Genomic DNA, 10,985 nt, shown 5'->3' with positions numbered 1-10,985 from the left:
CCCTGCCCTGCAGTCCCCATCCTCCGCCCCCCTCCCGATTGAAAACGCCAACCGGACCCTCAGCCTCCAGCCCCTCAGCCACCAGCCCGCTCTGCATGCACTCCGCACCTCAGTATTTGACTTCAGCACTGCGCCTCCTCTGAGTCTCGGTATGCGTTTCTCTTTTCTCACAGTTGTAGGACTTCCACTCAGCCAGCGTTCCTGTGGTTCTGGGTGATGTCCGTTCTGTCTTTTAGTTGTATTTTTGAAGTCTTTAGGTGGATCTTGTAAGCAGCTTATGACCTCATTTTGATAAAGTATAATCCATATAACCATTACCAGAAATTTCCATCACCTCAGCAAGTTCCTCATGTGAATCTCACTCCAGTAAGCAACCACTATGTGATCTCAGTCACTAGAGATTAATTTGTCTATTCTTGAATTTCACATAAATTCAGAATGTGAAATATTACAGAATGTACTATTTGGTGTTTGATTTCTTCTCCATAAAACAATGTTTTAGAGCTTCAGCCATACTGTTGCATGTAGCATAGGCCTTTTTTAAAAATTGGTGAGTATATTCTCTTATATGAATAGATAATAGTTGGTTTATCCATTCTCCTGGTTATGGACATCTAGGTCATTTTCAGCTTTTGGCTATTACGAATATCGATGGTATGAAAATTCTTTTACAGCTCTTTTGGTAGACATAGGCATTCATTTCCTTTGAGTAAATAACTAGGAGTAGAATTTCCAGTTCATATATAAATAACTTAAGTTGTCAAACAGTTGTCCAAAGTGCTGGTATCCTTTTACCCTCCAACCAGCAATGTATAGAATTCCAGTCATTCTATAGCAGTTATGGTGAACCTATGACATGCGTGTCAGAGGTGACACGAACTCATTTTTTTGGTTGATTTTTCTTTGTTAAATGGCATTTAAATATATAAAATAAATATCAAAAATATAAGTCTTTGTTTTACTATGATTGCAAATATCAAAAAATTTCTATATGTGACACGGCACCAGAGTTAAGTTAGGGTTTTTCAAAATGCTGACACACCGAGCTCAAAAGGTTCGCCATCACTGTTCTATTGCCTTACCATTATGTGTCTTTTTCACGTGAGTTATCCTAGTGGGTGTAAAATGGTATTTCATTGGGCTTTTAATCTGTATTTCCTAGATGGCTAATAACATTAAACATCTTTTTCTGGGCCTATTTGTCATTCACATATCTTTTATGAAGTCACTATTTAAGTCTTTTGTCCATTTTTATGTGTGTTTTTTTGTCTTATTACAGATTTGTTTAAATTCTTTATATATTACAAATACAACTCCTTTGCAAGGTATATTTATTGCAAATATGTTTGCAAGTATATTTATTGCAAATGTTTTCTTTCATTCCATGGTTTGCCTTTTCATTTTTTTAAATGATGTCTGCTGTTGAAGAGGAGCGTTCATTTTAATGAAGCCTATGGTATCAGTTTTGTCTTTTTTGGGTTATACCTTTTGGTCCTCTCTAAATAAGCTCTGCCTGCAATAAGGTCTGAAAGATAGTCTCCTATGTGTTTCTTGTGGCATTAGCTTTGCATTTAGTTCTTTGAGCCATCTACATTAATTTTTCTGTATTGTGATTTCTACTCAGTGGCCTAGCATCATCCTTAGCACATAGGTAAGAGTGTCTTTATTATCTGGCTGGTTTTAGGATCTGCTCTTTATTTTTTGTTTTCACCAATTTACTGTAATATCTAGGTGCATGATATACAGTGGGGCCTTGACTTACGAGTGTCCCAACTAACGAGTTTTTCGAGATACGAGCCATCTCTTGGCCAGCTCTTTGCTTTGAGTTGCGAGCTAAAATTCGGGTTATGAGCCAACTTCAGATACCCCACCACTAGTTGGCGCAGCGAACGTCATAGTGAACGCCACAACATCAGCCCAGCATCACGTGCCTCACTCATTCACTTTTTGATTTGACATACGAGTAATTTGAGTTATGAGCTCTGTCACGGAACGAATTAAACTAAACTCGTAAGTCAAGGCCCCACTGTACTTTGGGTTCACTGAGTTTCTTGGATCAGAAATTCTATTATTTGGGACATTGTCAGCTATTATTTCTTAAAATAGTTTGTCTAACAGTTCTCTTACTTCATCTATGGGATTCTAATTTCACACATCAATATCTACACTAATAAAAGAGAAACATGCAAATTGGTGTCACTCCATTATGCCCACCAGCCAATCAGATGAGTATGCAAATTAACCCAACAAAGATGGTGGTTAATTTGCATACACAGGCACGGAGCGAAGACTGAAGACAACATAGAAGGGAGCGAAGCTGCAGAGAAGCAAGCGGGGTGGCAGAGGCGGGAAAGAAGCAAGCAGGGTCTCGGAGGTGGGAGCGAAGCCCACCTCGGTGGGTTTCGCTCCCTTCTCTGCTTTGCTTCAGCCTCAGGAAGCCCTATTCTTGTAGGAATCTTCCTGCAGCGGGCCTCTAGTATATATTTAAAAGGCTAATATGCTAAGTGTCCGACCATTCAACCAGTAGCCATGATGCACACTGACCACGAGGGGGCAGACGCTCAACACACAAGCATGGAAACATGGAACAGACTGCTGAATCTCAGAAGGGAGGGCGGCGAGGGCAAGAAGAGATTAACCAAAGATCTTATAGCATACTAGAGGCCCGGTGTACGGATTTGTGCACCGGTGGGGTCCCTTGGCCTGGCCTGCAGGGATCGGGCCTAAACTGGCCTGATGCACGGATTCGTGCATTGGTGGAGTCCCTCAGCCTGGCCTATGGGGATCAGGCCGAATCTGAGCACTGGGCCTCCCAACATCCCCCGAGGGATCCCGGATTACGAGAGGGCACAGGCCAGGCCTCTGGTGTTAAATAAATGTTATATACTATCTCACAAGTGACTGAGGCCTGGATGTTTTTCCCCCCATCTTTTTCTTTCAGTTCTTAGGATCACATTATTTCTATATGATCTGTCTTTAAGTTCAGTTTCTCCCTTCTTCTGTCTGTACTGTACATCTAATATATCTTTTTCCTTCAGATATTGTTCTTAATTCTAGAATTTACATTTGGTTCTTTTTTATATTTTATATGTTTAGATTCCCCTTCTGTTCACTCAATATGGCTCTTTTGCTTTGAGCCCTAATTATATTTACTAGTATAAGAGGCACTTTTAAAGTACAATTCTGCTAATGCCAACATCTGGATCAGCTCAGGATCCGTTGCTATTTACTCTTTTTTCTCTTGACCTTAGGTCACATTATTTTTGCATATCTAGTAATCTTACTTTATTTTATTTTATTTATTTATTTTATTTTATTTATGTTATTTTATTTTATTTTATTGTATACCATCCACTACAGGAGATATGTTGCAGAGGTTTTAGATTCTCTTATATTCTGTTAAGGGGTGTTGCATTTTGTTTTAGTAGAAGGTCAAAGTATAGTCTAGTCACTTTGAAGTTGTGGAAGCTTTTACACTTGCTTTTACACTTTGTTAGGATGGTTCTTTTGGAGTGTTGCCTTTAGCCTTATTCCTGGGATCTTTTCTTTACTTCTAAGGTATGGCCTATTAACTTGGCAGGATTCAAACTCCCAACTCTTCTTTTCTTGCAGAGCAGCTAACTCTCTGTTCAGCTTTTTTTTTTTAATACATTTTTATTGATTTCGGCAAGGGAGAGAGAGAGAGAGAGAAACATCAATGATGAGAGAGAATCAATGATTGGTTGCCTCCTTCATGCCCCACACGGGATCAAGCCACAACCCAGGCATGTGCCCTTTCCAGTAATCAAACTGTGACCTCTGGGTTCATATGTTAACACTTAACCACTGAATCATGCTGGTTGCTTTTGTTAGCCTTCCAGCTATTGCTGTCCTTGAAGGCTCCCCTATTGTATGTGTGGTTTAAGAGTCAGCTGTGGATTTGAGAGGAATTGGTGTATAGATTTGCAGCTCTTTCCTCAGCAGCATCTTCCTTTCTATGACCTCTCTTCATTTCCAACCACACTGGTAGCCCTGACCCTTGTCCTCCAGCCAGTAGCACTGACAAGTCTGTGAGGGCTATTTTAGTACAAGCTGCCACCACCATTACTGGACTCCTAACTCCTAACTTTTACTTTTAATCTGAGTATTTAATAATTTCACCCTTAATATAATTGGCAATGTATTTATGTTTAAACCTATAATTTTACACTTGGCTTTTTAATTACCCTGTCTGTTCTATGTTCTTTTGGATTGAACTTTGTTTTTAATGCCATATTTTCCCCTTTGTTTATCTCAGTTACTTTCTTTTATTATTCTTTAAGTGTTTACTCTAGAAATTACCTTTAGCATCCTTGACTTATTCAAGTCTAATATAAGGTATTACTTTTATCATGTTCCAGCAATTCAAGGATCTCAAATTCAATTTCTCTGCTTCCTGCCTTTTATGCTCCTATAGTGTATTTTAATTTTGTAACTTAGACCTCATAGGACATTTATTATTGGTATACAGTCAACAGTCCTGTCAATTTCCTCCACATGTTTAATCTTTTCCTTGCTTTATATTCTGCCTGCATTTCTGACTTTTCATCTGGGATTATTTACTCCATTCTGAAGAACACTATTTTCTCTTCTGGTGCTCAGTTATGTGTTTGAAAATGTCTTAATATCATCTTTTCTTAATTGAGCTTTTATTTAAATATAATAAAAAGTGTAGTTCAATGATTTTTTAGCTTGTATGTGTTGAAGTTGTCAAGATAAAGAACATTTCCATTATCGCTGAAAGCTCCCTTCCTAGTGTATCCACTCTCACCTCGCCAACATACCCCTCTTTCTGTGATTTTAAACTTGATATAAATGGAGTCATATATACTCATTTATGCTGCTTTCTTTTACTCAAAATACTCTTTTTCAGATTCATTCATGTTTTGATTTCTGAGTAGTATTCCATTGTGTTAATATACCATGATTTCTTTATCCAACCTCTTATTAATGGATATTTAAATGAAGTCTAGTTTTGAACTGTAATGAATAATGCTGCTATGAATTTGTATACAGTTCTTTTTGTGGACACATACACATGTTACTCTTGTGTACATATACCTGAGGGTGAGATTTCTGGTTAATGTTTGTTATTTATCATTGTGTAACAGTACCTTAAGACAGAATGAACATGTATTACCTCACAGTTTTGGGGACTTAGAAATCCAGTTTAAAGCTGGGTTAAAGCTCTTGAGTGTCTTCACAACATGGGAACGGTCTTCCTCATAATGAGTAATCACCAGAGCCCAAAATGTAAGCCCCAATGTCTTTATGACCCTATCTGTCCTTTCCTGATAGCCTGTTCATTAGAGCATCAGCCCCATTCACAGCGGGAGGATCTGTAGGGCCATCTTGTGTCCTGGTTACCACAGTTGGTGTAAAGGCATATTTAACTCTGTAAGAAACTGCTCTTTTCCAAAGTGGTTGCATATTCTTTTTCATTCCCACCAGCAATACATGGAAGAGCCATTTGCTCCACGTCTTCACCCACAGTTATTTTTAATTTTAGCTATTTTGGCAGGTCATAATCATTTTCCAGGTCTATTTTCATTGGATATAGAATTCTTGGTTTTCAGTTATTGTTTTTCAGACCTTTGAAAAAAATATATCCAATTTTCTTCTGGCTTCATCTGTTTTTATTGAAGTCAGTGTCAGTTGCGTTGCTCTCTTGATAGTGTGTCATTTTTTTCCTCTGAGTGCCTTCAGGATTTCTTGTCTTTGAGTTTCAGCACTTTTTGACATGTGTAGGTGAAGTTTTCATTGGATTTATCCTGTTGGGCTCATAGTGTTCTTTGCATCTGTGGTTTGATATTTTTCAATAATTATCTCATCAATATTGCTTTTGCTCCATTTTCTCTTCTCACATTCTCAGACTACTGGTCCTTGTAGTGTAGGTTTGTTTTTTTCTGTCTCTCATACGCTTTACTGTATTTTCCATCATTTTCCCCCATGCTTCAGTCTAGGTATTTTCTTATAGTCCTTCATTCATATCTTTAATATATTTTTTTCTAACTAATTCTAATCTGATTTTAAATCTATCCATTAAGTTCTTGAGTTCATTGATTACCAATAGGTTTTGTTTGTTTTTCTTTCTTTTTCTATGCTGAAAATGTTAGGTTTATTTTTTATTTTCTTAAACTGATGAGACATAGTTATTTTAAAGTCCACTTTTAATGACAATAACAGAGTGGAAAGTGGATGATTATTGGAGTTGGATAATGGATTCTACTTTTGTGTATAAGTGAAACATTTCATAATAAAGTTAAAAAGAAAGCTGTCTGATAAACATTCCCTGGAGCACCTACATTTCTCTTCGTTGTCTTTTAGCTTGATGGTTGGTAACACTGACTTGTCACCTTGCGTACATAGTTTATGTTTTATTGCATTCTAAATATTGTTTAGTGAAGTACTATCAGAGTCAGCAAACCTGCAACTCAGGAGCCAAATCCAGCCATGCCCGTTTATTTACTTATTGTGGCTGTTTATTTACTTACTAGAGGCCCAGTGCACAAAAATTTGTGCACTTGGGGGGGAGGGGGGTCCCTCAGCCCGGCCTGTGCCCTCTAAACAGTCTGGGACCCCTCGGGAGATAATGCCCTGCTGGCTCAGGCCTGCTCTCAGGTGGCAGAGGGCAGGCCCAATCCCTAGGTGCAGCCCCTGGTCGGGCTCAGAGCAGGGCCGATTGGGGAGTTGGGGCGCCACCCCCTGTCATGCACAGAGCAGGGCCGATTGGGAGGTTGCGATGCCACCCTCAGTCACGCTCAGGGTAGGGCTGATTGGGGGGTTGGGGCACCGCCCCCTGTCACACTCAAGGCAGGGTCGATGGGGAGGTTGCGGTGCCACCCCCTGTCACGCACAGAGCAGGGCCAATCAGGGAGTTGGGGCACTGCCCCCTGTCACTCACAAAGCAGGGCCCATCAGGGGGGTTGGTGCTCTGTACCCTGTCACAAACAGAGCAGGGCCAATAAGGGGGTTGGGGCGCAGCCCCCTGTCATGCACAGAGCAGGGCCCATCAGCGGTTGGGGCGCCCCCCTCTATCACCCACAGAGCAGGGCTGATCAGGGGGTTGGGGTGCCGCCACTCTCACACTCAGGGCAGGGCCGATGGGGAGGTTATGGCTCTATCCCGTCACACACAGAGCAGGGCCCATGGGGGGTGTGGGGTTGGGGCACCGCCCCCTGTCACACACAGAGCAGGGCCGATCAGGGGGTTGGGGCGCTGCACCCTATCACACACAGAGCCGCAGGGCGATCAGGGGGTTTGGGTGCTGCCCCCTGTCATGCTGATCCCAGTGCCTCGCAGCTCCGCTGATCCTGGTGCTGGGAGGCATCTTACCCTTTTACTATATAGGGTAGAGGCCTGGTGCATGGGTGGGGGCTGGCTGGTTTGCCCTGAAGGGTGTCCTGGATCAGGGCGGGGGTCCCCACTGGGGTGCCTGGCCAGCCTGGGTGAGGGGATGATGGCTGTTTGCAGCTGGTCACACACCCTTCAGGGCGGGGGTCCTCACTGGGGTGCCTGGCCAGTCTGGGTGAGGAGCTGAGGGCTGTTTTCAGGCTGGGGGTGACTGAAGCTCCCAACTGCTCCTTTTCTACTTTTTTTTTTTATTCTGGGCCAGCTTTAGCTTTGAGGCTTGGCTCCAGCTCTTAGGCCTCTGCTGCTGAAAGTAGGTTTCTGGCCTTTGCTTACAATGTTGCAATCCCGGCTAGCTGATTTCTGGGGGTTTGTTTCGATTCTGTTTGTTACATAGTTGCTTGCAGCTCAGAGGCCTGCAGCGGCAGGCGGGGAACGTTGGAGTCCTCTGTCACTGAAGCAAGCAAGCCTCATGTTAGTTTCAACCTGCCTGGCTGCCAGCCGCCGTTTTGGCTGGCAGTTAATTTGCATATTGCCCTGATTAGCCAATGGGAAGGGTAGCGGTCGTACGCCAATTACCATGTTTTTCTTTTATTAGATAGGATTTACTTATTGTAGTATGGCTGCTTTCATGCTACAGCAGCGAAGATGACAGAGACCTTGACATGCAGACCTACAGATATTTACTGTGTGGCCCTTTTCAGAAAATGTTCTCCAATGCCTGCTCTACATGTTATCCTTCACATACACAAACCCAATCCCCTACCACTAACTTGTGATACTTGTGAGTAAAAATCTAAACTATCTTTTCTAGTTTAGATCTGTGTCCACCCAGTAGTCTAACACCTCATACTGCCTTTACCCAAAACCTGTGTTTACAATCTTTGTGCCTTTTTGTTGGTTTTTTTTTGTTTTTTACTTAGGGTATTGGCTTGACTCTCCAGTACAGTGTAGAAAAAGTGTTAAGAGTGGACAGCCAAAAATATAAAAATAATAATTAAAATAAAGTGGACTTCCATACCTTGTTCTTAGGTAATTACTAAAATTAAGTAATGACAACCAAAATGTTTGTGAGAATGTGGAGGATTTAGATATTTATACATTTCTTTCGAGAGTATAAAATATTGGACTTCTTTGGAGGACCCCTCATATTAAGTTAAACATAAACCTACCCCATGACCCAGCAATTCTACCCCTAGTTATTTGCCCAAGACAAATGAAAATACATTTTTACAAGAAAACTTGTGAAAAAGTGTTTACTACAGTTTTATGCATAATAACCAAAAACTTTAAAAGTCACCCAAATATTTTTCAACCCAAGAATGGGCAGCCTTGGCCTGTGTGTCTCAATAGTTGGGCATTGTTCCTTGTACCAGGTGGTTACTGGATTGATTCCAGGTCAGGGCACATGCCAGGCTGTGGGCTTAATCCCTGGTAGGGGGCATGCAGGAGGCAGCCTATCGATGTTGCACTCTCACATCAATGTTTCTCTCTCCCTGTCCCTTCCTCTCTCTCTAAAAATCAGTAATTATTTTTTTAAAAATTGTAATTGACAAAGTATGATGTAGTCATATAATGGAATACCACACCACAATAAGAATTAACTACCAAATACAGCAGTGGGCAAAAGTAGGTATACAGTTGTGAATATGTGAAACAGTTTATTCTTGTATTATTATTTATTTTATAGTATTATTTTCCATATGAACAACTGTAAACCTACTCTTGCCCACACCTGTATAGATGAATTTCAAAAATACTGTTCAGTGGAAAAAGCTAGAAACAATCGAGTGTATAGTTTTTGGTTCCACATGCATGTAATCCGAAGACAATCAAAACTGACCCATGATGTAGAAGTCAAAAAGGGCTTGCCTGGGATAGATGCAAGAATAACTGGAAATGTACACAAGGGGACCTCTGGGACTATGGAAATATTCTTTATCTTCTTTTGGGCAGTAGTTACACTAGAATGTGAAATGTCAGAATGTATTGAACTGAAAACCTACACCGTATACTTTATTTTGTTAGTTATACTTCAGTAAATGTGTTACTGAAGTGTTAAAGCCCTGTGTTATAAACACTGAAATTATTCCTGGTTTTCAAATGAGAGAACTGAAGCAAAGAGAGGTTAATTGACTTGTCTAGTAATATGCTGTTGGTGGCAAAACTAATAAGCAAAGTCGAACAGTCTGGCTTAAAAGTCTGCACCCTCAGTCAGTATACTGCTCTTGTCTCATACACTGGAGCTCAGCAAGTGTACTTCTAGAACTTTAGCCTACAGATAAACTCACATACTTTCCAAACCATGAGGTTAATAATTGTACAGAGTTAATAATTGCAATATTGTTGATTAGTGGAGGTCTGATTATATAAATTGTAATGTAGTCATTCAATATAATATGATAAAGGAAAAAACAGCTTGAGAAATTTTATATACTTACGTTGAATGATCTCAGTATAGTATAGAGTAAAAAAAAATTAAAGATATGTAGTAAATGCTACCATCTGTGTTAAAAAATAAATAAAGGAGAATTCAGGGGAAACTGTATATACATGTGCTTATATAAACCTGAAGTATTTTTGAAAGGAGACGTAAGAAGCTGAAAAGATCCGTTTCCAAGGTGAGGAATTGAATGGTTGGGAGAAAGGGGTAGAAGGGGAACACTTCAGTATATATTCATTTTGTACATTTTTGGTAATGAAGCATGTGAATGTATTACCTATTCAAAAAGTTAATGAATACAATTATAATTTGGAAATAACTGAAATAGCTCATCACACACACAGTTGCCTGAGCTGACAGAAGCCTGCCTCAGACTTTCAGAACTCTCCCTCCCCTTATACCAGCCAATACCTGGTGCTTGTGTGTGCCAGCCTCAGTGTCCCTTCGTGCTCATCGAACCTACCCCATCTTTCTTCCTTCTTTCCTTTTCTGTCCTGTTCCTGCTGGCTGTCCTTGCTCTCACCGTCCTTAGTATTCTCCAGTTTTTGCCTATCTATCTGTTTTCACTTCCACCCTGTAATGTCCTTAAAAATACAGACCCATTTCCTTCATGAACTGGTTGCTCAGGGCCTGGTGTCTAGCAGCGGGGCTCCAACAGCCTGCTTCCAGAATTCACCTCTAAAACAGGTGTGATAACTTCATCCCTTCCTTCCTGCTCACTTTTAGCTGTCTTTCCATATCATCACCTGTGAGATGGCTTTAGATAGTACACAGATGAACATTTAAATTTCCATTGCTAAGTATTTTGTGGTCTGCTAGGAAAAATAAAACTAGTCTGCAAAACCTGTGGGTTTTTTAATTTTATTAATGTTATTGTTTAGACAAGGCTAAGTTTTTAAAAAGAGTGATTTTTTTACAATATTCAGTAGTAAATAATTCAGATGGAACACTGATACAGCAGGCATGGTGCCCGTGGAGCCCTGGCCTTTGGGGAACAGGGCCTCACAGAGAATACACATTCATCAGTGCTAGAGTGCAGTGGCTTGCTGCCTTTCATCCACTATCTGTCCCTGGATGCCTGGAGACTTTTTTGTGGTCACCTAACTGCACTCACCACTCCACCCCACCCCAACCCTGTCTTGTCCCCATCTGCTCCCTCCTTAACTTGTGGGTT

General features: G+C 40.8%; 1 protein-coding gene across 6 annotated transcripts in view; it reads left to right on the top strand.

The window, feature by feature from the left end:
* Nucleotides 1-10,985, top strand: part of RAB22A (RAB22A, member RAS oncogene family) — a 77,175-nt gene that overhangs the window by 32,592 nt on the left and 33,598 nt on the right. The gene's annotated exons all lie outside the window — the stretch shown is intronic.

This window comes from Myotis davidii, unplaced genomic scaffold (genome assembly GCF_000327345.1).
Source record: "Myotis davidii unplaced genomic scaffold, ASM32734v1 scaffold75, whole genome shotgun sequence".
NCBI lineage: Eukaryota > Metazoa > Chordata > Mammalia > Chiroptera > Vespertilionidae > Myotis > Myotis davidii.
Note: the sequence above shows the minus strand (reverse complement) of the source record. Positions and strands in the feature narration are given on the sequence as shown.